A 25,433-nucleotide genomic window follows, 5' to 3' on the forward strand; every position below is an offset into this window, starting at 1 on the left:
ATTCCTGCTTATGGGGATTCTGTATGTAAATGGAACCCCCATAAGCATAATGGGGATCCCCCTTTGTGATTGGTTGGGCCAGCCCACGTGATCCCAGGGGTGCTTGCGAACCCCCTGCGCCCTGGGATGCGTGGGTCTTTATTCAGGCCTACGCCTGCAGGCCCAGGAGCGCGAGTCTTCAAACCTCCGGGACCATCAGGTTCGTACTTTTCTTGCGGTTCGGAGGCATTCGCCTGCGGGAAGCCTCAGACCGCAAATTCAGGCCCACTGAAAACACTGAGAAAGTGTCGCGAGCGCACTGTGTAAAAGACAGATTTACTGTACAGGTGCACAGCGGTAGAGCTTCCCCAGTGTGCGCTGGTATTATCAGCGCAAAATAGGGTGAAATCAGCCAAACCAGCGCAAAAGATCGGGAAATTTTAAACGTAAGTGACGTCAAGCGTACAATGGGTTTCCGCGATCTTTAACGCGGGTTTGAAAGTCATTCCGCCCGAAGCCGGCCCCGCCCACAAAACTGGCCACGCCACCAGATCATAATAATGAGCCTGGTGAGTTTCCGCCGATCGCGCCTGTTCAAGGGTGGTCTTCAAGTTGAGCTTGTACTTTTAAGGCGCAAAAGCACCAGATTTTACACGTTAAAAAATATTTAAGAAACTGACCAATGAAACTGGTAAATGGTTCAGTATAGTTTTTGTAAGTCATTTTCAGCGATTGAAAATCAGGCTACACACAGGCGATGGACGAGACACTCTGATTAAAAGGTCTTGGTCTAGAAATTCGGCTCGGGCAATGATGTAAGACCAGCGTTATCGGAACGGCCGCCCATTATACACAGCACCTGATATTCATTGACCGCAATAAAACTGAATATCAGACGCTGCGTATAATGGGCGGCCAATCCGATACTGCCTGTTTAGCGTCATCACCCGAGGAGAATTTCTCAGTCCTTACTTTTTGTGGTATGCCTATTCCCAGCTGTATTAATCAAACTGCACCAGGTTCGCACTCTTAAATATATCACAGTGTAGGAATTGACTCTAATTCCTATCCAAGAACGAGTTTTAATGCAAAACTAACGAGTTTAAACAGTTTGTACAGGAGAACTACGAAAACAGGTCTTTGCTGGTCGGAGGCTCCACGAGGACTGCCAGGGCGGTCCCGTGGATGGCGTCATGACATCATCACGTTTTTCCCATGCTTGGGTGGTCACGTGATTAGCGGCATGAAGGGGAAGTCATGTTTGACAAATTTGCTCGAATTCTTTGAGGATGTAACATACAGGGTGGATAAAGGGGAACCAGTGGATGTAGTGTATTTGGACTTCCAAAAGGCATTTGACAAGGTTCCACACAAAAGATTACTGATCAAGATAAGAAATCACGGGATTGGGGGTAATATACTGGCATGGGTGGAAGATTGGCTATCTAACAGAAAACAAAGAGTTGGGATAAATGGTTCATTCTCGGGCTGGCAATCAGTAACTAGTGGTGTTCCGCAGGGGTCAGTGCTGGGACCCCAACTCTTTACAATCTATATTAACGATTTGGAGGAAGGGACCGAGTGCAACATATCCAAGTTTGCCGACGATACAAAGATGGGAGGGAAAGCAGTGAGTGAGGAGGACATAAAAAACCAGCAAAAGGACATAGACAGGCTAAGTGAGTGGGCAGAGAGTGAGTGGCCTGAACACTTCCCTCTGCAACTGGACCCTGGACTTCCTAACAAACAGACCCCAGTCTGTCAAATTAGGTAACCACACCTCCCCCCCCTGACCCTGAACACGGGGGCCCCACAAGGATGTGTGCTGAGCCCCCTCCTCTACTCCCTCTTCACCCACGACTGTGTGGCTGTTCATGGTTCCAACACCATCATCAAGTTTGCGGATGACACCACGGTAGTAGGCCAGATCACCAACAACGATGCGTCAGCCTACAGGGAGGAGGTCCAGCATCTCGTGAAGTGGTGCGCCGATAACAACCTGGCCCTTAACATCAAGAAAACCAAAGAAATCATTGTGGACTTCAGGAAGTCCAAAGGCGGAAGTCACACCCCCATCCACATCAATGGGGCTGTGGTGGAAAGGGTGGACAGCTTTAAGTTCCTCGGAGTCCACATCACGGAAGACCTCTCCTGGTCCCTCAATACCTCCTCTCTGGTGAAGAAGGCCCAGCAGCGCCTATATTTCCTAAGGAGGCTGAAGGAATGTAACCTGTCACCCCTGATCCTCTCTAACTTTTACCGCTGCACTATAGAGAGCATCCTGACAAACTGTATCACAGTATGGTATGGCAGCTGTAGCTGCAGCGGGTAGTCAAAACTGCCCAACGCATTACCGGCACCCAGCTACCGACCATAGAGCACATATACCAGAAACGCTGTCTACGGAGGTCACGGTCCATCATCAAAGACCCTACCCACCCCAGCCACAGTCTGTTCGCCCTCCTGCCATCTGGGAGACGCTACAGATGCATTCGCATCCGTACGACCAGATTTAGGAACAGCTTCTTTCCCAGGGCTATCATCCTACTGAACTCCACAAACAAACACTAAAGCCTGCACATCTGCCAATGCACTTTATTATGGTTATGTTTATGTTAATGTATTACAAGCCAAATGTATGTTGAATGTTTAAATGTCTTAATCCAAATGTACACTCTCGGGAGCCGCAAGCCTACATTTCGTTGTACTGCACTTGTACACTAACAATGACAAGAAAAGTTGATTTGATTTGATTTGATTTGATTTGATAATGTTGGAAAGTGTGAGGTTATGCACTTTGGCAGAAAAAATCAAAGAGCAAGTTATTATCTAAATGGAGAGAAACTGCAAAGTGCTACAGTACAAAGGGATCTGGGGGTCCTGGTGCATGAAACACAAAAAGTTATCAGGAAGGCCAATGGAATCTTGGCTTTTATTGCAAGGGGGATGGAGTATAAAAACAGGGAAGTCTTGCTGCAGTTATACAGGGTATTGGTGAGGCCACACCTGGAATACTGCGTGCAGTTTTGGTTTCCATATTTAAGAAAATATATACTAGCTCTCGAGGTGGTTCAGAGAAGGTTCACTCGGTTGATTCCAGAGATGAGGGGGTTGACGTATGAGGAAAGGTTGAGTAGGTTGGGACTCTACTCATTGGAGTTCAGAAGAATGAGAGGCGATCTTATCGAAACATATAAGATTGTGAGGGGGCTTGATCGGGTGGATGCGGTGAGGATGTTTCCACTGATGGGTGAGACTAGAACTAGGGGGCATAATCTTAGAATAAGGGGCTGCCCTTTCAAAACTGAGATGAGGAGAAACTTCTTCACTCAGAGGGTAGTAAATCTATGGAATTTGCTACCCCAGAGAGCTGTGGAAGCTGCAACATTAAATAAATTTAAAATGGAGATAGACATTTTCCTAGCAGATAAGGGAATTAGGGGTTACGGGGAGAGGGCAGGGAAGTGGACGTGAGTCTAGATTCAGATCAGCCATGATCCTATTGAATGGCGGAGCAGGCCTACTTCTGCTCCTATTTCTTATGTTCTTATGTTCTTATGTCATCGCGTTTACCCACGCTTTGCCGCAGTCTTAAAGGGACCGCGCCCCGTGCATGCAAACAGTATGTACAAACACAGAAATCACTAACAGACTGGTACAAGCTTAGGTTGGAGTCAAACCTCGTTAAAGGGAATTATGTACAGTTGCTCAAAGTCCCTCAGTGGCTCTGCCACATGCGCCCCCCCAGAATTCTCTTTAACGGAAAAAGTCAAACGGTGAGGGTGTCTGACAAGCCTGTCAGAATGACTCCTATACTCCCGAAGCGGAGGCTGCTGGACGGCTGGCGGTTGAGCGGGCGATTGCACTTGATCCGGTGTGACGACGATGGGTGGCCGACCTCGTCTTGGCGGCTGTGCTGTCTTGACGGGGCGGTCGAGGTCTAAGTGTGCCGGCTTTAAACGGTCGACTGAAATGTGGTCCGGTTTACCACCGACATCGACCTTGAAGGTTTTGTCTCCTGCCTCTAACACCCGGAAAGGACCAGTATACGGGGCCTTGAGCGGATCCCGATGCGCATCATGGCGGATGGAAACGTATTCAGCCTTTGTAAGCTCTGTGGGCACGTGCGATTGCTGAAGCCTGTGGCGCGACGTGGGGACCGGCGCAAAACATCTGGTCGCCTCCTGGTGACTGTTAAGCTGGCCTGACGTGGACCATGGCTCCGTCAGCATTGGCAGGAAATCCCCCGGGACTCGCAGCGGCTGACCATAAACCAACTCTGCAGAGGAAGAGTGAAGGTCTTCTTTGGGAGTCGTGCAAAGGCCCAACAGAACCCACGGTAGCTTGTCCACCCATCCAGCGTCCTGGAGGCTGGCACTCAGTGCGGCTTTCAGCGATCTGTGAAAACGTTCACAGAGGCCATTCGCTTGAGGGTGGTAGGCTGTAGTGCAGTGCAACTTGACGGCGAGTCCCTGAGCCACTGCATTCCAGAGTTTGGAGGAAAACTGCGGTCCTCGATCTGAAGAAATGTCAGCGGGCACTCCAAAACGGGCGACCCAGGAAGAAATGAACACCCTGGCCACGTCCGCCGAAGTAGTGGATGACAGGGGCACTGCTTCTGGCCATCTGGTGGTGCGGTCTACCATGGTCAGAATGGGAGAAAAACCATGGGAAGGTGGAAGTGGTCCTACCAGGTCCACATTAACGTGGTCAAAGCGCCGCTCCGGAACCGTGAAGGTGGCCAATGGGGCCTTGATGTGGCGCTGTACCTTGGCCTTTTGGCAGACGACGCAGGTGTTGGCCCAGTCACGGACATCCTTATGCATGCCATGCCAAATGAATTTAGCCGACGTGAGCTTCTGCGAGGCCTTCATCCCTGGGTGCGACAACCCATGTATGGCGTCGAAAACCTTGCGGCGCCAGGCGACCGGCACGACGGGGCAAGGGTCCCGTACGGAGACGTCGCACAGCAGCGTGGTACCTGCCGAATGGAACGCGATGTCGGCTAACTGGAGACTAGTGATGTTGGCTCAGTAAGCCTGAACTTCTGGGTCCGAGACTTGGTCCATCGCCATGAGGGCATAGTTGATGCCCAGATGGACTGCATTGACAGTCGCGCGGGAGAGGCAGTCTGCCACCAGGTTGTCCTTACCGGCCGCGTGCTGGATATCCGTAGTAAATTCTGATATGTAAGTCAGCTGACGCTGCTGTCGGGATGACCACAGTTTGGCGGTCTTGGCCATGGCAAAGGTGAATGGCTTGTGGTCCACAAAAGCAGTGAAAGGACGTCCTTCCAGCAGGAACCGAAAATGGCGGATAGCCAGAAAAGGGCTAGCAACTCCCGGTCGAAAGTGCTATAGGATCTTTCGTTCCGTCTAAGTTGTCGGCTGAAGAACGCCAACGGCTGCCACATCCTGTTCACCCATTGCTCCTGTACGGCGCCGATTGCGTAGTCTGACGCGTCGGTGGTGAGGGCGATGGTGGCTCCTGGTAATGGGTGTGCCAGCACGGTCGCGCTGGCCAAGGCGCTTTTGGTGTCGGCGAACGCTCGGTCCATGTCAACCGACCAGTCTACCGGGTCCTTGCCAGTCCCGCCCTTGAGGGCCTCGTACAGGGGCTGCATGAGTAGTGCTGCCTTAGGCACGAAACGGTGATAAAAGTTTACCATGCCTAGGAATTCCTGCAGGGCCTTTATGTTCTGCGGGCGTGGAAAGGATGTCACCGCCTCCACCTTCACTTGCAAAGGAACTGCCCCCTCTGCGGTGATGCGATGCCCCACGAAATCGACGTGTTGCAGGCCAAACTGACACTTAGCCGGGTTGATAATCAGGCCGTGTTGGCTGAGGCGTCGAAACAGGGTGCAAAGGTGACAGAGATGTTCCTCTTTGGTGGAGCTGGCAATCAGAATGTCATCCAGATAGATGAAGATGAAGTTGAGGTCCCGCAGCACGGAATCCATCAGGCGCTGGAAAGCCTGGGCGGCGTTCTTTAAGCCAAACGGCATGCGCAGAAATTCGAAGAGGCCGAATGGGGTGATGACCGCGGTCTTCTGGACATCCTGTGGGTGCACTGGGACCTGGTAGTAGCCCCGAACAAGGTCGACTTTGGAGAAGAAGTTGCTTCCTGCCAAATGGGCAGAGAAATCTTGGATGTGGGGGATCGGGTACCGATCTGGAGTGGTGGCATCGTTCAGGCGTCGATAGTCGCCGCAAGGTCGCCATCCGCCGCCAGGCTTCGGAACGGGGCAGCACGGTGGCATAGTGGTTAGCACTGTTGCCTCACAGCGCCAGAGACCCGGGTTCGAATCCGGCATCGGGCGACTGTCTGTGTGGAGTTTGCACATTCTCCCCGTGTTTGCGTGGGTTTTCTCCGGGTGCTCCGGTTTCCTCCCACAGTCCAAAGATGTGCGGGTTAGGTTGATTGGCTATGATAAATTGACCCTTAGTGTTAGGGGGATTAAATACGTGGGGTTACAGGGATAGGGTGGGATATGTGTCGGTGCAGGCTCAATGGGCCGAAATGGCCTCTATCTGCACTGTGGGGTTTCTGTGATTCTGTGATTCTGTGATATGAAGGGGTGAAGACCAGGGACTATTCGACCGGCGAATAATCTCTAAACGTTCCATAAAGGCGAACTCCGCCTTTGCAACTGCCAGCTTGCCAGGATCCAGGCGTCGAGCTCATGCATAGACCGGGGGACCGTTGGTGGTGATGTAGTGTTCCATACCGTGTTTCATGGCTGTGGAGGAGAATGTGGGTCTCGTCAGGTCGGGAAATTCTGCGAGCAGATGGGCGAACTCGTCGGGAGTCGGGAAAGCACAGGCGACCGTGCGTGACGTAGTGTTACTGCGGTAACAGGGGATGGAATCGAAGGTTGCCGCGTTGATCAACCGCCGGTTTTTCACGTCGCCCAGGAGGCTTTTGGTGCACAGGAAATCCGCGCCGAGAATGGGTTGAGAAACCTTGGCCGTAACGAACTCTCAATGAAACCGCTGCCCCCCGAAGCAAACCGCCACACGCCGTCTGCCGAAAGTCCGAATCGCTTCACCATTGGCCGCTTCAAGGGCGAGGCCGTGCTTCCCTGCCTGTACATCAAGGGCGGACGCTGGCAAAATGCTACACTGTGCTCCGGTGTCGCACAGAAACCGACGGCCGGAGAGCGTATCGGTAATGAAAAGCAACTTGCCGGCGTTGCCGATCGCCATGGCGGCCGCAGGGCACCCATTAGACCCGTTCCTCATTATTCGCAGTTGGTTTTTTGGGGGGGGAAAGCTGCAGGGAGGACGACACCGTCTTGCCTTCGCGCCGAACTGCGCGTGGTAGAAACACAGCCCTGTTGACTGACGAGCTGTGGCGGCGTCTGTGGGGGAGGAGTGCCTCGTGGCGGCTTCCGCGGGGTTGGGCGCCTCATGGCGGTGCAGTACTGCTGCGTGACCGCGAATATTTTGTCCGCATCTGCCGCGAGTGCCGCGCAGTCTTCTGCCTCGGATCTGGCCAGGGCAGCTTGCACCTGCTCAGGCAGCTGGCTGAGGAATAGTTCCCGGAAAACATAGAAACATAGAGATAGGAACAGGAGTAGGCCATTCGGCCCTTCGAGTCTGCTCCGCCATTCAATGAGATCATGGCTGATCTTCGTCTGAGATCATAGCTGATCTTACCAGTTCAGTACCCCGTCCCCGCCTTTTCTCCGTAACCCTTAATCCCCTTAGCCTTCAGAAATATATCCAATTCTCTCTTGAAAATATTTATTGAATTAGCCTTCACAGCCCTCTGTGGCAGGGAATTCCACAGGCTCACCACTCTTTGAGTGAAGAAATTCTTCCTCATCTCTGTTTTAAATGATTTGCCCGCTATTTTTAGACTGTGGCCCCTGGTTCTGTGCTCCCCTGCCATTGGAAACATTCTCTCTGAATTCAGCCTGTCCAGGCCTGCCATAATTTTATATGTTTCGATGAGATCCCCTCTCAATCTTCTAAACTCCAGTGAGTACAAGCCCAAACTATTCAATCTCTCCTCGTAGGTCATTCCCGCCATTCCAGGTATCAGCCTGGTGAATCGCCGCTGCACTCTTTCCATGGCAAGAACATCCTTCCGCAGATGGGGCGACCAAAACTGTACACAATACTCCAGATGCGGTCTCACCAGCACCTTGTACAGCTGTAGTAAGGTATCCCTATTCCTATACTCGAACCCCCTTGATATGAAGGCCAACATACCATTTGCCTTCTTAATCGCCTGTTGCACCTGCATGCTCTCCTTCAGGGACTGGTGCACAAGAACACCCAGGTCCCTCTGCACTTCCCCATCTCCCAATCTATTGCCATTTAGATAATAATCCACCCTCCTGTTTTTACCCCCAAAGTGGATGACCTCGCATTTATCCACATTATAGTGCATCTGCCACGTATCCGCCCATTCTCCCAACCTGTCCAAATCGCATTGTAGCCTCCTGACATCCTCATCAGAGCCCACCCCTCCTCCTAGTTTAGTGTCGTCAGCGAATTTGGAAATATTGCATCCAGTTCCCTGATCCAGATCATTTATATATATTGTGAACAGCTGGGGTCCCAGGACAGATCCTTGCGGCACCCCGCTGGTCACTGCCTGCCACTCCGAAAACGAGCCGTTTATTCCAACTCTCTGTTTTCTATCCGCCAGCCAGTTCTCTATCCACGTTAATACTTTGCCCCCAATCCCATGAGCCTTAATTTTGCATGATAATCTTTTGTGTGGAACCTTATCAAAGGCTTTCTGGAAGTCAAGGTACACCACATCCACTGGCTCTCCCCCATCTATTTTACCAGTTACTTCCTCAAAAAATTCCAGCAGATTAGTCAAACACGATTTACCCTTTGTAAATCCATGTTGACTCTGTCCGATCCTTTCCCCATTTGTCAAGTGCTCCGCTATTTTATCCTTAATAATGGACTCTAGCATTTTGCCCACAACCGATGTAAGGCTTACTGGTCTATAATTCCCTGCTTTCTCTCTACCCCCCTTTTTAAATATTGGGGTAACATTAGCTACCCTCCAATCCACGGGTACTGTTCCCGAGTCAATGGAGTTCCGGAAGATGATCCTTAGAGCATCTGCTATCTCCAGGGCCACCTCCTTAAGTACCCTAGGATGTAGTTTATCAGGCCCCGGGGATTTGTCGGCCTTCAGTCCCCTCAACTTACCCAACACCATATCCCTAGAGATACTAATTTCTGTCAGCTCCTCCCTCTCATTAGTCCCTATGTTTGTCGATATTCCTGGGAGGTTATTTGTGTCCTCCTTTGTGAATACAGAACCAAAGTATGAGTTTAATTGGTCTGCCATTTCCTTATTCTCCATTATATATTCTCCCGAATCGGACTGCAAGGGACCGACTTGGGATTTTACCAGTCTTTTCCTCCTGATATACCGATAAAAGCTTTTGCAGTCTTTCTTTATGTTTGCTGCAAGTTTACTTTCGTATTCTATTTTCCCCTTCCTGATTAATCCCTTTGTCCTCTTTTGCTGTATCCTGTACTGCCCCCAATCTTCCGGTCTGGTGCTTTTTTTTGCCAGTTGATATGCCCTTTTTTTTGATTTTATGCTGTCCCTAATTTCCCTCGTTATCCACGGTTGAGTCACCTTTTTAGGTTTATTTTTATGCCAAACCGGTATAAACATGTTCTGGAATTCTTCCATTCTATCTTTGAATGCTTGCCATTGTCTATCCACTGTCAATCCCCCCAGAAACACCACCCAATCAATCTTACCCAATTCCCGTCTCATACCCTCGTAATTCCCTTTATTTAAGTTCTGGACCTTAGTCTCTGATTCAATTTCCTCACTCTCCATCTCGACTGAGAGCTCGATCATATTATGATCGCTCTGACCCAAGGGGCCTCGTACAAGAAGATTGCTGATAAGTCCCTTCTCATTGCACAATACCCAGTCTAAAATGGCCTGATCTCGAGTCGGCTCCTCGACATATTGGTCCAGATAACCGTCCCGAAAACATTCCAGGAATTCCTCCTCCTCAGAATTTTTACTAATTTGGGTAGTCCAATCAATATGTAAATTAAAGTCACCCATGATGACAGCTGTGCTCTTATCGCACGCTTCTCTAATTTCCCTTTTTATGCCTTCCCTCACCTCCATATTACTATTTGGAGGCCTATATATCACACCCACTAACGTTTTCCTCCCCTTGCTATTTCTCATTTCTACCCATACAGATTCCGTTTCATCCGAGTTAATATCCTTCCTTTCCATTGCATTAATCCCCTCCTTTACCAGCAATGCTACCCCACCTCCCCTACCTTTTTGCCGATCCTTCCTAAATATTGTATATCCCTGGATGTTAAGTTCCCAGCCTTGCCCACCCTGCAGCCACGTTTCTGTAATCCCAATCAAATCATACTTGTTTACCTCTATTTCCACAACTAATTCATCCACCTTGTTCCTAATGCTTCTAGCATTAAGATACAAAGCCTTCAGGCTTGCTTTTTTCACACTCTCATTATGAATTAGTTTGGCCCTTTGTGTTTCTCTCCTTTGCTTATTGCTTCTCACCTTTCTACCATCTATTTCTAACTTCATATGACTTCCCTCTTTTCCACTACCTAGGTTCCCATCCCCCTGCCAAATTAGTTTAAATCCTCCCGAACCGCCCTAGAAAATATTACCCCGAGGACATCGGCTCCCTCACAGTTCAGGTGTAGACCGTCCCCTTGGTACAGGTCACTCCTCCCCAAGAACTGGTTCCAATGCCTCAAGAATTTAAATCCCTCTCCCTTGCACCACTGCTCAAGCCACGTATTTAGCTTATCTATCTTACTCTCTCTAAACTTATTTGCTCGTGGCACTGGTAGCAATCCAGAGATTACTACCTTTGAGGTCCTACTTTTCAATTTAGCTCCTAACTCCCTAAATTCAGCTTGTAGGACCTCCTCCCTCTTTTTACCTACATCGTTGGTACCTACATGTACCACGACAACTGGCTGATCCCCCTCCCCCTTCAGAATGCTCTGCACCCGCTCCGAGACATCCTTGACCCTTGCACCAGGGAGGCAACATACCATCTTGGAGTCTCGGTCTCGGCCACAGAAACTCCTATCTATCCCCCTTACAATTGAATCCCCTATCACTATAGCCCTATCCCTCTTTTTCCCGCCCTTCTGTGCAGCAGAGCCAGTCATGGTGCCCTGTACCTGGCTGCTGGCGCCTTCCCCTGATAAGTCATCTCCCCCAACAGTACCCAAAACGGTAAACCTGTTTTGGAGGGAGATGACCGCAGGTGACTCCTGCACTACCTTCCTGCCTTTACCCTGCCTTTTGGTCACCCATTTACTGTCTGAGCTAGCCTTTACCTGCGGTGTGACCAACTCACTGAATGTGCTATCCACAAGATCCTCAGCATCGCGTATGCTCCAGAGTGAGTCCATTCGCAGCTCCAGCGCCGCCATGCGGTCTGCTAGGAGCTGCAGCTGGACACACTTCCTGCACACATAGTTGTCAGGGACAGTGTCCCTGATTTCCCACATGGCACAGGAGAAGCATGACACGGGTCTGAGCTGCCCTTCCATGACTTAACCCTTACAATACCCTTTTATTTACTACGATTTAGCTTAATTATTGAATTCTACTTAGAATAAGTTTGTGAAAGTACTCACCAACCAGTCACCTACCTGTTTTCTCGTGTTGTATTTTCACTGCCGCCTCCTGTCCTGGAACCTTTTCCACCTAGGTTAGGCTCCTGAAATAAAATAAATTGAACCTACCTTTTCAACTTCCCCTAACCCCTAAAAGGTTAGAGGAGGTGGAAGGGTGGGAGACACTACACTGTAGTGTTTCGGGTTTAGCAACAGCTCCACCTGTATAAGAGTTACTGGCCTCCTGCTCTCCCGAAGCATTCCGGTTCGGAGCCCAGGAGTATGAGCATTTGGCTCATCAATTCCGAAGGCTTGGAGTCCCCCAGGCCGGGCATGGTGAGCAATCGATGTGCGCCTCTGATTTAGTGAGCCCGAATACTTGCAGCAACCGCGCCTTGATGGTATCATACTTGCCCTCCTTCGGCGGGTTCCCAAGGAGGCTGATGATCCGTGAGGTGGTGGAGCTTTCGAGTGCCGAGACCATGTAGAGGTATTTAGTTTGATCTGCAACGATGCCTCTCAGAGCGAACTGGGCTTCGACCTGGATGAACCACGAGGTCGCCCGCTGCTCCCAGAACTGCGGTAGCTTCAACAAAACGGCGTTAGCCTCCATGTCGTGTTCTTTTTGCGAAAAACGTTCGCAAAAGACGGGATCACCAATGTAGGAATTGACTGTAATTCCTATCTAAGAACTGAGTTCGACTCAGGCGTTCAAACAAACAAGTTTTAATACAAAACTAACGAGTTTAAACAGTTTGTACAGGAGAACCACGAAAACAGGTCTTTGCTGGTCGGAGGCTCCACGAGGACTGCTCGGGCGGTCCCGTGGATGGCGTCATGATGTCATCACGTTTTTCCCGCGCTTGGGTGGTCACGTGATTAGCGGCACGACGTCATCGTGTTTACCCGCACTTTGCCGCAGTCTTAAAGGGACCGCGCCCCGTGCATGCAAACAGTATGTACAAACACAGAAATCACTAACAGACTGGTACAAGCTTAGGTTGGAGTCAAACCTCATTAAAGGGAATTATGTACAGTTGCTCAAAGTCCCTCAGTGGCTCTGCCACAACAGAATACTTTTTAATGCAAAGAAAAACAAAGAAACGATTCCGTTCTGTTACGCTGCCCGACTGTGCCAGTTCATGGAAGATGCTACATTTGTGGTTATGCAAATTAATATGGCCGGAAACTTGAACCCTGACTTCACTTCAGAAAAACAGCAGCAATTTCAAATGCATTTCGTGTCCAGCTTCCCGATTGAGCCCAAAGCGAAAGCTCCACCCCTGTATGTTATCACATTATTCAGTGTGCTGATGCACACCGCTGGCCACATGAGGGAATTATAGGCAACTTCCATAAACTTGTTGGAACAACTGGGGAAAAAGTACACTTTAGACCCTTGATGAGGCTTTCTGGGGAGGTTCGGTAAATTTCTGCCCATTTGATGAGATTAGGGAGTGGAGCAAGTACATTTCAGATGCTTGGAAATCTGATGGGAAGATGTGTTAGTAACAGTATATCAGAGAAAGACAGCTTCCCATCTATTGGTGTATCTCCAATCTTCAGATTCACATTACCAGGATTCAAATGTTGGATCCTGCAAGCGTTCCTTTTTTTCCCCATTTTTACAGTGTCAGAAACATTTGCAAATAATTCAAAACAAGATTAGTATGTGTCTCATCATGTTTTTACCCAGGTCAAGGCAGGTGGACCGATTTACTGTGCCCTCTATAGCATGTGCACTAGACATGTCCGACGGTGAATTTGGAACAACTAAAGGTGAGGTAGAGTTTTACCCTCAGGGTCTGGGCAGCGATCTGGCGATCACCCGTTCTTTATAAAACTCGCCCGATTTTTGTTCTATTGATCAGATTTTCTTTCCTTTTGTTCCAGCGGTAAAGTCACTGTGTAGATTATAACTGGGACCAGACAACCATGTTTTGTTAGCCAATTGTCGTCACACACAGCAGCTGTTACTGTTTAACAAAGAACCAGCTATTTTGGCAAAATAAACAGACTAACAGATGATGAGCTAAAATTTCTTGATCTTCTGGGGGAGCTAGGGAACAATTCTGGGGGAACTAGGGAATGGTTCGAGTGGGGGGAACTGAGGAACGTTTCTGGGGGGGAACTGGGGAATGATTCGAGTGAGGGAGGGGAACTGAGCAACGATTTTGGGGGTGAACTGGGGAACGATTTGGGGGAACTGGGGGACGATTCTGGTGGGGAGGGAATTGTGGAATGATTCTAGAGGGGGAGATCAATTCTGGTAGGAGGGGGAACTGAGGCACACATTTGAAGGAACTGGGGAACGATTCTGGGGGAACTGGGGAACATGTCTAGTGGGGGGGTTAGCAATTTGGGGCAGAATTTGAAGTTAAAAATTGCACTCGGAGAGGAGGGAGTGATGGACAGCTCTTAAACCACCCCAATAGCATCGCAGATGAACTTTGGGGGCTTTTTTGGGGTTCTCCTGGCCTACCCTATGAATTCTGTCCAGCTCACACCTGACAGGCCCAGCAGGACCTGAGCCTGCTCAGAGCTGGTGTGGCTTCCTTTGTGGGGCTAGGAAAGGACCTGAGAGGGAAAATAAAGGGAACCATTCACAGAGGGATCATTTGCCTTGTCACAGTTCTGTTCCCTGAGGGGAATTTGAAAGAGTTAGAGGGCAATTTTCTTCAGCCTGAGATTAGGCCTCAGATGCCGCTCTGGGAGTAGCAAGGCTCTGCCACAACCTCTGCCTCCTCAGCAGGACGAGTGCTTCTGTTATGCCAACACAGGCAGAGATGTCCATCCAGAACATTCTAAAGACCACAATCCAAGGATTTGGGATGAGCTCAGTGGCATGTAAAAGAAAAAAGTCTTGCATTTTTATACAGCGCCTTTCATTACCTCAGGATATCCCAAAGCACTTTACAGCCAATGAAGTACTGTTGCGGTGTAGTCACTGTTGTAATGTAGGGAAACTCTGCAACCAATTTGCGCACAGCAAGCTCCCACAAACTGCAATGAGATACATGACCAGTTGATCAGTTTTTGGTGTTCGAGGGATAATTATTGGGCAGAACACCGGGGAGAACTCCCCAGCTCTTCTTTGAAATAGTGCCATGGGATCTTTTACATTCACCTGAATGGGCAGATGGGACCTCGGTTTAACAGCTCATCAGAAAGACGTCACCTCCGACAGTGCAGCGCTCCCTCAGTACTGCCCCTCCGACAGTGCAGCGCTCCCTCAGTTCTGCCCCTCTGACAGTGCAGTGCTCCTTCAGTACTGCCCCTCCGACAGTGCAGCGCTCCCTCAGTACTGCCCCTCTGACAGTGCAGTGCTCCCTCAGTACTGCCCCTCCGACATTGCAACACTCCCTCAGTACTGCCCCTCTGACAGTGCAGCGCTCCCTCAGTAATGCCCCTCCGACCGTGCAGTGCACCCTCAACACTGCCCCTCCGACAGTGCAGCACTCCCTCAGTACTACCCCTCTGATAGTGCAGTGCTCCCTCAGTACTGCTCCTCCAACAGTGCAGCGCTCCCTCAGTACTGCCCCTCCGACAATGCAGTGCTCCCTCAGTACTGCCTCTCCGACAGTGCAGCGCTCCCTCAGTACTGCCCCTCCAACAGTGCAGCACTACCTCAGTACTGCCCCTCCGACATTGCAACACTCCCTTAGTACTGCCCCTCTGACAGTGCAGCGCTCCGTCAGTACTGCCCCTCCGACTGATTATTCCTAATATGAGTTTGTACACTAGGAGAGTCCGTTCTGGAATGACATCACCTCTGCAGTAAGAGCCACTAATCTCTGTATATACAATTTCTGTCCCTCCACTTGCACAGAAATAGAGATGAGTGTTACTGCCAGCCGAACTGTCTGTGAATGCAGCACACACCTTGTATTAATTTGTACTTGAAATGTCTCCTTGCATTCTGAGACATGGCAAAGTGCAAATGCCAAGTCTTAATCCTGGATATAATTCTCTTGAAGGACAGTTTATAATGAATCATTGTGCATGTACTGCTTGCTGTGGCTCAGTGGTAGCACTCTTGCCTCTGAGTCACTGAAAGTTGTGGGTTCTAAATCCCACTCAAGAGACTTGAACATAAAATCTAGGCTGATATTCCAGGGCAGTACTGAGGGAGTGCTGCAGTGTCAGAGGTCCCATCTTTTGGAAGAGACGTTAAACTGAGGCTCCATCTTTCCTCTCAGGTGGACATAAAAGATCCCACGGCACATTTTCAAAGAAGAGCAGGGGAGTTCTACTTGGTGTCCTGACCAATATTTATCCCTCAACCAACATCAATTCAACAGATTATCTGGCCATTGTCATATTGCTGTTTATGGGAGCTTGCTGTGTGCACATCGGCTGCTGCGTTTCCTACATTACAACAGGGACCACACTCCAAAAGTACTTCATCAGCTGTAAAGCAATTTGGGATGTCCCGAGATCGTTAAAGGCGCTATATAAATGCAAGTCTTTCTTCTTTGATCGTTACGCTGGTGCGATAGTCTGGTCATCACATAATACACACACACAAAATACTAAGATTGTAACTCCACTATTGGTCAGATTATTACAAATTATTGTAGCTTCTGCATTTGTATGAATGTTTCATTTCAACTTACATAGAATTACATAAAATCTACAGGACAGAAACAGGCCATTCGGCCCAACTGGTCTATGCCGGTGTTTATATTCCACACCAGCCTCCTCCCAGTCTAACTGCATCTTCCCACACTGCCCCCATCCCTCTATTCCCTTTGCCCTCATGTATACATCATCAAGCCTCCCCTTAAATGCATCAGTGCTCTCTGCTTCAACCATTCCCTGTGGCAGTGAGTTCCACATTCTCGCCACTCTATGTGTAAAGAAATACCTACTAAATTCTTTATTTGATCTGTTAGTGACTTTCTTATATCTACTCCACTTTAGTCTGGACTCATCCACAAATGAAAAGAGTTTCTCCACAGCCACCCTAGCTGACCCTTTCATAATTTTAAAGATCTCGATCAGGTCACCTCTCAGTCTTCTCTTGTCCAGAGAGAAGAGCCCCAGCCTGTTCAATCTTTGGTATATCGTGACATCACGACTACAACAGTTACAGCTAGTTCAAAGACAAAGCTGTCACATCATTGGCTGAGCAATGGAATGTTATTTATCGTAACAACTTATACAGACCTATCAACTAACAGCAGAGCAACTCATTTTTACATAACCGGACAATATATAACCCTTGTACGAGTGTAGTACCACACAGTGTCGATGTATCTCAGTTACGGATAGCTATGCAAAATCAATAACTCAGGGCACTTACACGTTTCTGGTACATGCACAGGTTATTTGAGACAAGCATTTGTTTTTGTCGGTTTTGATACAGACCTTAGTGTTAGTAACTCACAGCTCAGGATAAATCCCAACCACAAGCATTAATCTTTGGAATGTCTCTGTTACCTGGTCAGGTCTGCGATGGACACCTCCTCAGATTCAGTGAGCAACCAGATCTTACGTCCTCTACCTGCTGGAGTTGACCCACTCTGTCCAATATCTACTTACTTGATAGCTTAATCCAGGGGATGTAATGACACATCCCCCTTGATCTATGAACAGGGTTATCATGCCTTTTGCATGTATGCCCACATGTGCTTCTTCACTCCTTCAATGAGTAGACATTTTTGCTGTTCAGTTTAACAAGACCAAAGGGAAACATTACATTTTTTTGTTTCTCAGACAGCACATGAACATACAGAGCAACAGTTATGTTCAGATTCACTTAATTGAATCAGGACAACTTGATTTCATGAAATAATACAAAATAACAAATACACCACGCTGCCCTACACCAGTGGGTCATCTTGCTTAACTTAAGCAACGTAATGTCTAACCAACTTCTTGCATCCTACACTTCTGAGTCTGGTGAAATCCTGGCCTAGCCGCATTCTGTTTCACAGTCTATCTGTCAGTGTGTGCTTCTATCCCTAATTCATCTCCCAATTTTCATAGCCAGACCTGTGCTATACAACAACAACAACTTGCATTTATACAGTGGGGTCGATTTTCATTGACCCGTGGAGTCGGGATTGGAGGTGTGCGGGGGGTTAAATTCCTGAATTCGGGGGTCCCGACACCATCCCGCCACCAACCCGCCACCATGTAAGTTTCAAAGGAGGCGGGTACCCGCCCCGCACTGGGACCCGCCTACCCGAGGTGGGAAGGGATTAGTGCCAATTAACTGCCTGTTAACAGGTAGCTGACAGACAGTTTTTAGCCTAATCCCTATTTTGAATGTGGAAGTGTGGGATTCCCGACGGCTCCAAACCACGCCAGGTTAGAGGAGTCGGGCCGTCGGGTTGAAGGACTTGGAGGGGTCAAGATGTCGGTGTTCAGGTGAGTGAAGTGTGCATAAGTGCAAAGGTAAGTGTGTTTGGTGTGTCTAAAGTGTGTAAAGAAGTTTAAATTACCTGTACTTACCTTTTCAGCCTTCCTTCCTTTAGGTTTCGGGAGTCCATCATCTCACCGGCACAGAAAGCAGAGTGGCTGCGATCTGTCAAAAGTGACAGCCTGCAGCTTTCTGTGCCAGTGAGATTTCTAACTGAGTCTGTGTAGAAGGACTCATGTTAGAAGTAAGACTGTCAGTGTTTGACAGCTTCAAACAGCTGTGAAATGCTGATATTTCATCTGTCAAAACGTCTTGACAGATGAAATTTCAGTCTGTGATGTCACCTGTTGCTGGGTGGCCCTTAATTGGCCTGCTGAGCCCGCTGGGCGGGCTCAACAAGGTCAATCAAGTTAAAATCGCATGGATTGGCCGCATCTCGATGGAGGCGGGACTACAACCCCGAAAGTTGTAGTCCCGCCTCCAACCCGACTCCTGAATGAAAATCACCCCCAGTGCCTTTAACATCGTAAAATGTCACAAGGAACTTCACTAGAGTGTTTTCAAACAAAAGTTTGCCCGAGCTACATAAGGATATATTAGGACAGGTGACCAAAAGCTGGGTCAAAAGCAATAGCTTTTAAAGAGCATCTTAAAGGAGGAGAGAGGTAGAGAGGCAGAAAGGTGTAGGGAGAGAATTCCAGAGCTTAGGGCCTCGGCAGCTAAAGGCACAGCCGCCGATGGCAGAGTAATGAAAATCGGGGATGCGCGAGATGCCAGAATTGGAGCAGCGCAGAGATCTCTGCGGGTCGTAGGCAACGTTCCCTCTAACCACGCAGCTCTCAGCCGGTCCTGCACAGCCCGGGACCAGCATGCGCAAAACTGTGAAGGGGCCTCACAGCCCCTTAAAGGGGCCGTGCACCCAAAATAAAATTAGGGGAACATTACTTGTAGGGCTGGAGGAGGTAACAGAGATAGGGAGGGGTGAGGCCATGGAGGGATTTGGTAACAAGGACGAGAATTTTAAAAGCATTGGACCGGGCGCCAATGTAGATCAGCAAGCACAGGGGTGATGGGTGAATGGGATACGGGCAGCAGAATTTTGGATGAGCTCAAGCTTATGGAGGGTGCAAGGTAGGAGGCCAGTCAGGAGTGCGTTAGAATAGTCGAGTCTAGAGGTAACAAAAACACGAATGAGGGTTTCAGAAACAGATGAGCTGAGGCAGGGATGGAGATGGGTGATGTTACGGAGGTGGAAGTAGGCCGTCTTGTTGATGGAGAGGATACGGGATTGCAAACTCAGCTCAGGGCCAAATAGGATGCCAATGTTGTGAACAGTCTCAAACAGTGGCCGGGGAGAGGGACGGAATCGGTGACTATGGAGCGGAGTTTGTGGCGGGGACTGAAGACAATGGGGGGAATTTTTGGGGGGTCAGCGGGCTAGTTTGGTGGCGGGTTGACTGGGAAAATTTTATTTTTTGACAGCGGGCAGGAAACCCGCTGTCAACCTGCCTCCATGCTAGTCTCCCAGATGTCTGGTCTGTCATCGCCGAACAGACCCGACACCAAGCGGCGGGGGGAGGCAATATAGATTATTAAGAGCTGGTTAACAGGCACTTAAAAAGTATTTTACGCTCACCTTTAGATTTTAAGAGTTTGCCAATGGCTTCCCCACTGCTCAGGGATCATGTCAGGTAAGGAGGTCGGGTGTTGTGTCAGTATGGGATGATTTCTTAACTTGACAGCTGGAAATGGTCTATAAAAGCTCCCATTTCACAGCTGTTCACTTTCCAAGATTAGAAGCTGTTGCTTACTGCATTTGGAAGACAGATTGAGCTTTATGCAGCCTGCAAGTGTTTGGAGCAAACTCCCTATCCGGTGTCACCTCATTGAAACAACCTCTCTCATCATTGACAGATTGCTTCTGTCATCTGTACTTCACCTACCATCTATTCCATCAGCATGGGTGCCCTTTATACTCTCTCACCTTGGTCCTCAGAATCCCACCATGATCAGCCCCAACACCAGCAGCACCAGGCACACCAGCAGCACCAACAACAACCTTCTCCGCAATCAGCTGGTGCTGCACAGGACACAGGGCATCAGTACCCGACCACATTGCTGCCTGGGACGCCAGGAATGGTCTCACCATGGCCAGATTTACTTCACTTGATGCTGTACAACCTGTCTGCCACATGATGTGCCAGGTTGGCACCACCCCACACCAACACCATAAACATCCCTACAATGTCCAAGCCATTCCTTCCACACTCATCGCCATTGTGGGGGGCACTGTTATGTCTCACCATTCACTGCAACTCACTAAGCCACTTCCAAAGGTGTGCACAAATCTGTGCAATGATGCAAAATGTTGAAAATAAAGATTTCAATGTTTGACAGCACATTAACAGAAACTTTACATGAACCTTGTGTTTTGTTAGTTGATATGATTGGACAAGATGAGGGTGAGTGTGAGGGGTGGCTAGTGAGATGGGGATGTGATAATGTAGATAGAGAGGGATGGGTGGAGGTGCAAGGTGACATGAATCAGTCATTCATGAAAGAAAGACGTATGAAATAATACTGAGCAGCCTATGGGTGGCGCTGTCCAGGGAGAGTATAAATACTCGGGCACGGGCCCAGCTTGCACAACACATTCTTAACAGGAACTAGTGAAGGACAAAACTAGACCTCCATGTTGTAAAACAGTTGATTAAAGCTTTGTTTAACGCTTAGACCAAGTGCCTAGTAGTTTTCTTATGTCACAAGGTAAGTTGGTGTGAGTAAGGATGTGCAGGAGTAGGGTAGGGAAGGCAGAGTGATGGGGGTGTGATGAGTGGCACAGCAGGATGAGATTGATTGTGGCTTTGTACTAACGTTTCGTGATCTACTGTGATAATTGAAACGTTTGTGCCACTGCAGCCTGGTCCTCCTGACGAAATCCCTGCTTGTGCCCTCCTGTGCAATGTGCAACCAGGCTGGGGAGGCCTCTTCCACCCATGGGAAGGGAAGAGGACCTCCCTGCGTGCTGTGACTCCCTCCATAAGCATATGGAGGGAGTCATGCGAGAGCTCGGGTACAGCCCTGCACCTTTGTGCAGTGATTGTCAGTGTTTGCAGCACCTCAATGCTGCAGAACACTGACAGAACAACTGTCAAAATTAATTTGCGCATGGTCCCTTTAAGGAAACCAGCTGAGGACGCGTCATCAAGTGACATCATCAGACCCGTTTCCTTCAATTGGCCGGCAAACGCACTGGGCGGGCTTACCAAGCCCCATCAGGGGAAAATTAATTTTGCAGAGGGGGATGGAGTCAGCAGTGAGGTCACCCCCGCCATTGACCCCAGCCACACCTCGGTAGGCGAAATCGCAGTCAATGTCTTCGGCCTTCCCAATATTTAGTTAGAGGAAATTTTTGCTCATCCGATACTGGACGCCAGACGAACAGTGTGACAACTCAGAGGCAGTGGAGTGGTCGAGCGAGGTGGTGGTGAGGTAGAGCTGGGTGTCATCAGTTACTCACAGGCGGATTAAAAATGCTTATGTTTTGTGATAAACTCATTTTCAGCTGTATTATTCAAACCGCACTAAGTTTACACTCTTAAATATAGCAAAGAATATTTTTTAAAGCAAAACATTTTTGTAAATAAATGTGTCCTAAAACACTGCCCGATTGGGCTGGCTCACGGCAGATTTTACGTTCAGCGATATGCAAATGAGTTTGAGCAGAAACTTGAGGAAAAACAACACATTCAAAACTGGCACAATTTATACCCGGATCGCCGAGTGCGCCCAAAGCTGAAACTCTACCCCAGGATGTCATCACTGACTTTGATAGGGGCCGTTTCAGTGGCAGGGGGCAGAACCCTGAATGGAGGGGTTCAAACCTGGAGTTGCTGGAAAGCTCAGCACAGATTTGGGAGGTGACAACATGCCCATGGACCTTGGAGAGGAAAGTGAAGTTGGAGATGGGGCAATGGTTTGCAAGTACAGTGGGGTCAAGGCTGGGATTTTTGAGGAGGGGGTAATGATGGCAGATTTGAAGGGGAGGGGGACAGTACCTGAGGAGAGGGAACTGTTAAAATGATCAACTAACATGGGGGCCAGGAAGGGAAGTTGGGTGGTCAGCAGTTTGGTGGGAATAAGGTCAAGGGAGCATGAGGTGGGTCTCATGGACAAGATGAGCTCGGAGAGGGCATGGGAAGAGATAAGAGAGAAATGAGATAAAGATGTGAGTTCAGGGCTAGGGCGGGGGGGACCTTAGGTGAAGTTTGGCCCGGTGGGCTAGGGGAAGCGAGGGAAGCAGCAGAGGCAGCTGAACGGATGGTCTCAATCTTAGTGACAAAGGAGCCTATGAGCTCTTCACACTTATTGTTGGAGGTGAGGGTGGAGGGGGCAGGGGAGAGGGGTTTAAGGAGACGGTTTGTAGTGGAGAAGAGAAGCTGAGGTTATCTTTGCATTCCAGGATGATCCTGGACTAGTGAGCAGTCTTGGCCGAGGAGAGCAGGACCCGATAGTGCTTGATGTGGTCCAGCCAGATCTGGTGGTGAATGGCTAAACCAGTTGTCTGCCATAAACATTCAAGTCTGCATCCCTTGGATTAAGGGAGCAGAGATGAGGGCCATACCAGATGGAATGACCATAGTGAGAGAGAGTAATGGTTTTAATAGGGACTAGAGCACCAAAGGTGAAGTGAGGGTGTGATTGAGCAGATCGGTAGTTGCAGAATGGATGAAAGGTGAATGGAGGGCCAAAGGCTAGACAGTTGGGAATTTGAAAATTATGTTGTAAGTGATTGGGAGAGAGTTTTTTCCAGGACCGGGCACATAAGGAAGTAGGGTTGGGAGGTGGAAGGGGAATGCGGGTGGAGAGCGATACAAGGAAGTAATCAGCGGTGGCCTTATCTGTGATTGACATGATGGGAGTAGCGAAGCCATATGAGGTGTCGAAGTCAAGGGGGTGGCCGTGGATATGGGTTGGGGAGTTTATATGGAGGGAGAGATTAAGGGAGGGTAGGAGGGCAGTGAACTCGGAGGAGAGAGCATGATGAGTTGAGATGGAGGTTGAAATCACCGAGAATAAAGTTGCTTGATGCAGATGCTGCTTGTATGGGCGGTAGAGAACGAGAATTTTAAAGGAGAGACGAGAGCGGTGGAACAAGGTGAGATGCTCAAAGGAGGAGAAGGTGCCGGAGGAGTAGGGGGACGGACCAAGGTGTGATTTGATGATAAGGGCTACACTGCCATTGTAGCAGTCTGGGTGGGGCAAGTGGTGGAAGGCATAGCCAGGCAGGGAGGCTTCATTAAAGGGTAAGGTTTCAGCATCCCTCAGCCAAGTTTCTGTCAAGACCATGATGTTGATGCAATCATCCACAATGAGCTCATGGATGGCAAGGGCCTTGATCACAAGTGAACGGACATTCAGGAGGGAGATGCAGTGATAGCTGATCCACTGGCAGAGACCACAGAGTCATTGCTGGGAAGAGTGAATGGGACGGGAAGGAGGTAGGCAAGATTAGCCCCCAGCGGGTGTGCTGAGCTAGGTGGTCAGCGAGAGAGTAGGATGGGGCAGAGGGATGGCTTCTCATAAGGAAGCAGATACGAGTGCCACGATGGGCACTTTGGAGGATGCCAAGAGAGACACCAAGGGAAGCTGTCGGGTTGTCCAAGAGGGAGTCAAGCACTGATGAGTGCCCGGGACCAAGGATTTCCCTAAATAACGGGTATGAGATGATTGTTGATTACTGAGGTTAGGTTAATGATTTGTTTATTATGTTCAGTCTTTGGAGAAACTGTTTGATGGCCCAGTTCATTAGTTATTTAATCATTCATCTCAGTACAGTTTTCAAAACATATGTGAATACACTTTAAAACCGCAACATTTAAATGTACCTCTCTTCCAAATCCTTTGAAACATGGTCAAAACCCTGAAATGTGACAGTCTTGTTGCAATGAATATATTTGTAACATGGCCGAATAATTTCTTCACCTTGCATTTACACAACCGGGCCTCCGCCACCCCGCAGTTGTGAGGGACACGAACCTTTCAAAACATCTCGCAATTTGAGGGCACAGTTGCAAACTGCACACTTCGTATTCCTGCACTTTTGTGTTGTGTTTCTCTGGCAGGTTTTATTGGCCATTTCCGAATCGCAGGGAATTGACCATCTTAAGCAGCTACCAGCACCTCACATCACTGAGGAGGATGGGCTGCAACTCACAATTGCTAAACCCGTCAGGAGGAATTACGAGCTGCATTTTAGTCAACAGCAAGTTTCCAAATATCATTCTGATCATATCATACTTAGCCAGGCTCGCAAATACTCTAACTAATTTACTGTAAGATAGTCTGTACACTTGCTTCCTTTGAGGATTTTTAATGGTAATTACTATTGCCTTTCTGCCATTGCTGCCCATGTTTGGCTAGAGGAATTGGACAGTTGTGTCACTGCACCATGGCCAGTATCAATTATCTTTAATGCCTTTGTTCTTCAGAGACCAGGAGGACGGTGGTAGCCGAAAGCTGCAGGCTGGTGATTGAAAGCAGAGAGAGAGAGGGCACCAGCTGGCCGCGGAATTACTGCTATAGAAGGCTTATGAGCTTGAACACCTCCCCCGAGGAACGGTATTAGAATGTTGGCTCTATCTGGATCGACAGAGTGAGTCGTTACTGAGAACTTTATTGCTCCTGAAACCAATGTTCCCTCTAAGCTGCGATCTGCTGTTTATTTCAATGCGCGGCCCCTTTAAATTTCTGCGCAGGTGCAGTATTTACAACGGAAAAGCTTGTGAGTGGCCTGCGCGGGACCTTGCAGATTACTGCGCGGCCGTGCATGCACACAGCTTAGCGGGAACATTGCCTGAAACCCGCCCCAATTCTACCAGTCCAGGGGACAAAGAATCTCAAACTCAGCCAGAGGTCGACACATCTGGTTTTGTGGAAATAAAATCCTGAAGCTTTGGATCACAATGATTTTATTTTTTATATTTTGTAACCTTGTCTTCATACACGACTTGCTCATCCAGCTTGATAAATGACCAAAATTGCCCTTTCTCAGCTCCTCTATGGGTTATGATTTTCGGTCTCTCTCTGTCACCCTCTCTCAGCCCCTGTGTGTATCTGTGGTAATCTCTCTCTCTGCAGTCCCTGTGTGTATCTGTCAGTCTCTGTCTGTCTCTGTGTGTATCGCTGATTCTCTCTCTCTCTCTCTCTCTTTGTCCCTGCGATTCCCCCGTTATACCCACAGAAAACTCAATTCTGCATGATATCTTTAAACAGACATCCTTTTTGGTTTAACAGCCTAAATTATGTAGCATTCACCAGGTCTTCTTTACATTAGGAATGAGTGAAACGATTCAGAACGTGTACAAGGTTAGTAAATTGCAGTTAACACACTCAGGTAATTGGGATACAAATTTATATCAATATTAGGTAGATATGGACTTTGCATTGTGCCATTCAATTCA

General features: G+C 48.8%; 1 long non-coding RNA gene across 1 annotated transcript; it reads left to right on the forward strand.

Moving 5' to 3' along the window:
* Positions 1-100: 100 nt before the first annotated feature.
* On the forward strand, positions 101-25,020 carry LOC147100486 (uncharacterized). Its single transcript, XR_015073591.1, has 2 exons — positions 101-199; positions 24,462-25,020. It is a non-coding gene; the product is annotated as an uncharacterized LOC147100486 (long non-coding RNA).
* Positions 25,021-25,433: the final 413 nt, after the last annotated feature.

This window comes from Somniosus microcephalus, chromosome 25 (genome assembly GCF_052327205.1).
Source record: "Somniosus microcephalus isolate GS21.2 chromosome 25, FLI_Smic_1.0, whole genome shotgun sequence".
In the NCBI taxonomy this organism is placed as follows: Eukaryota; Metazoa; Chordata; class Chondrichthyes; order Squaliformes; family Somniosidae; genus Somniosus; species Somniosus microcephalus.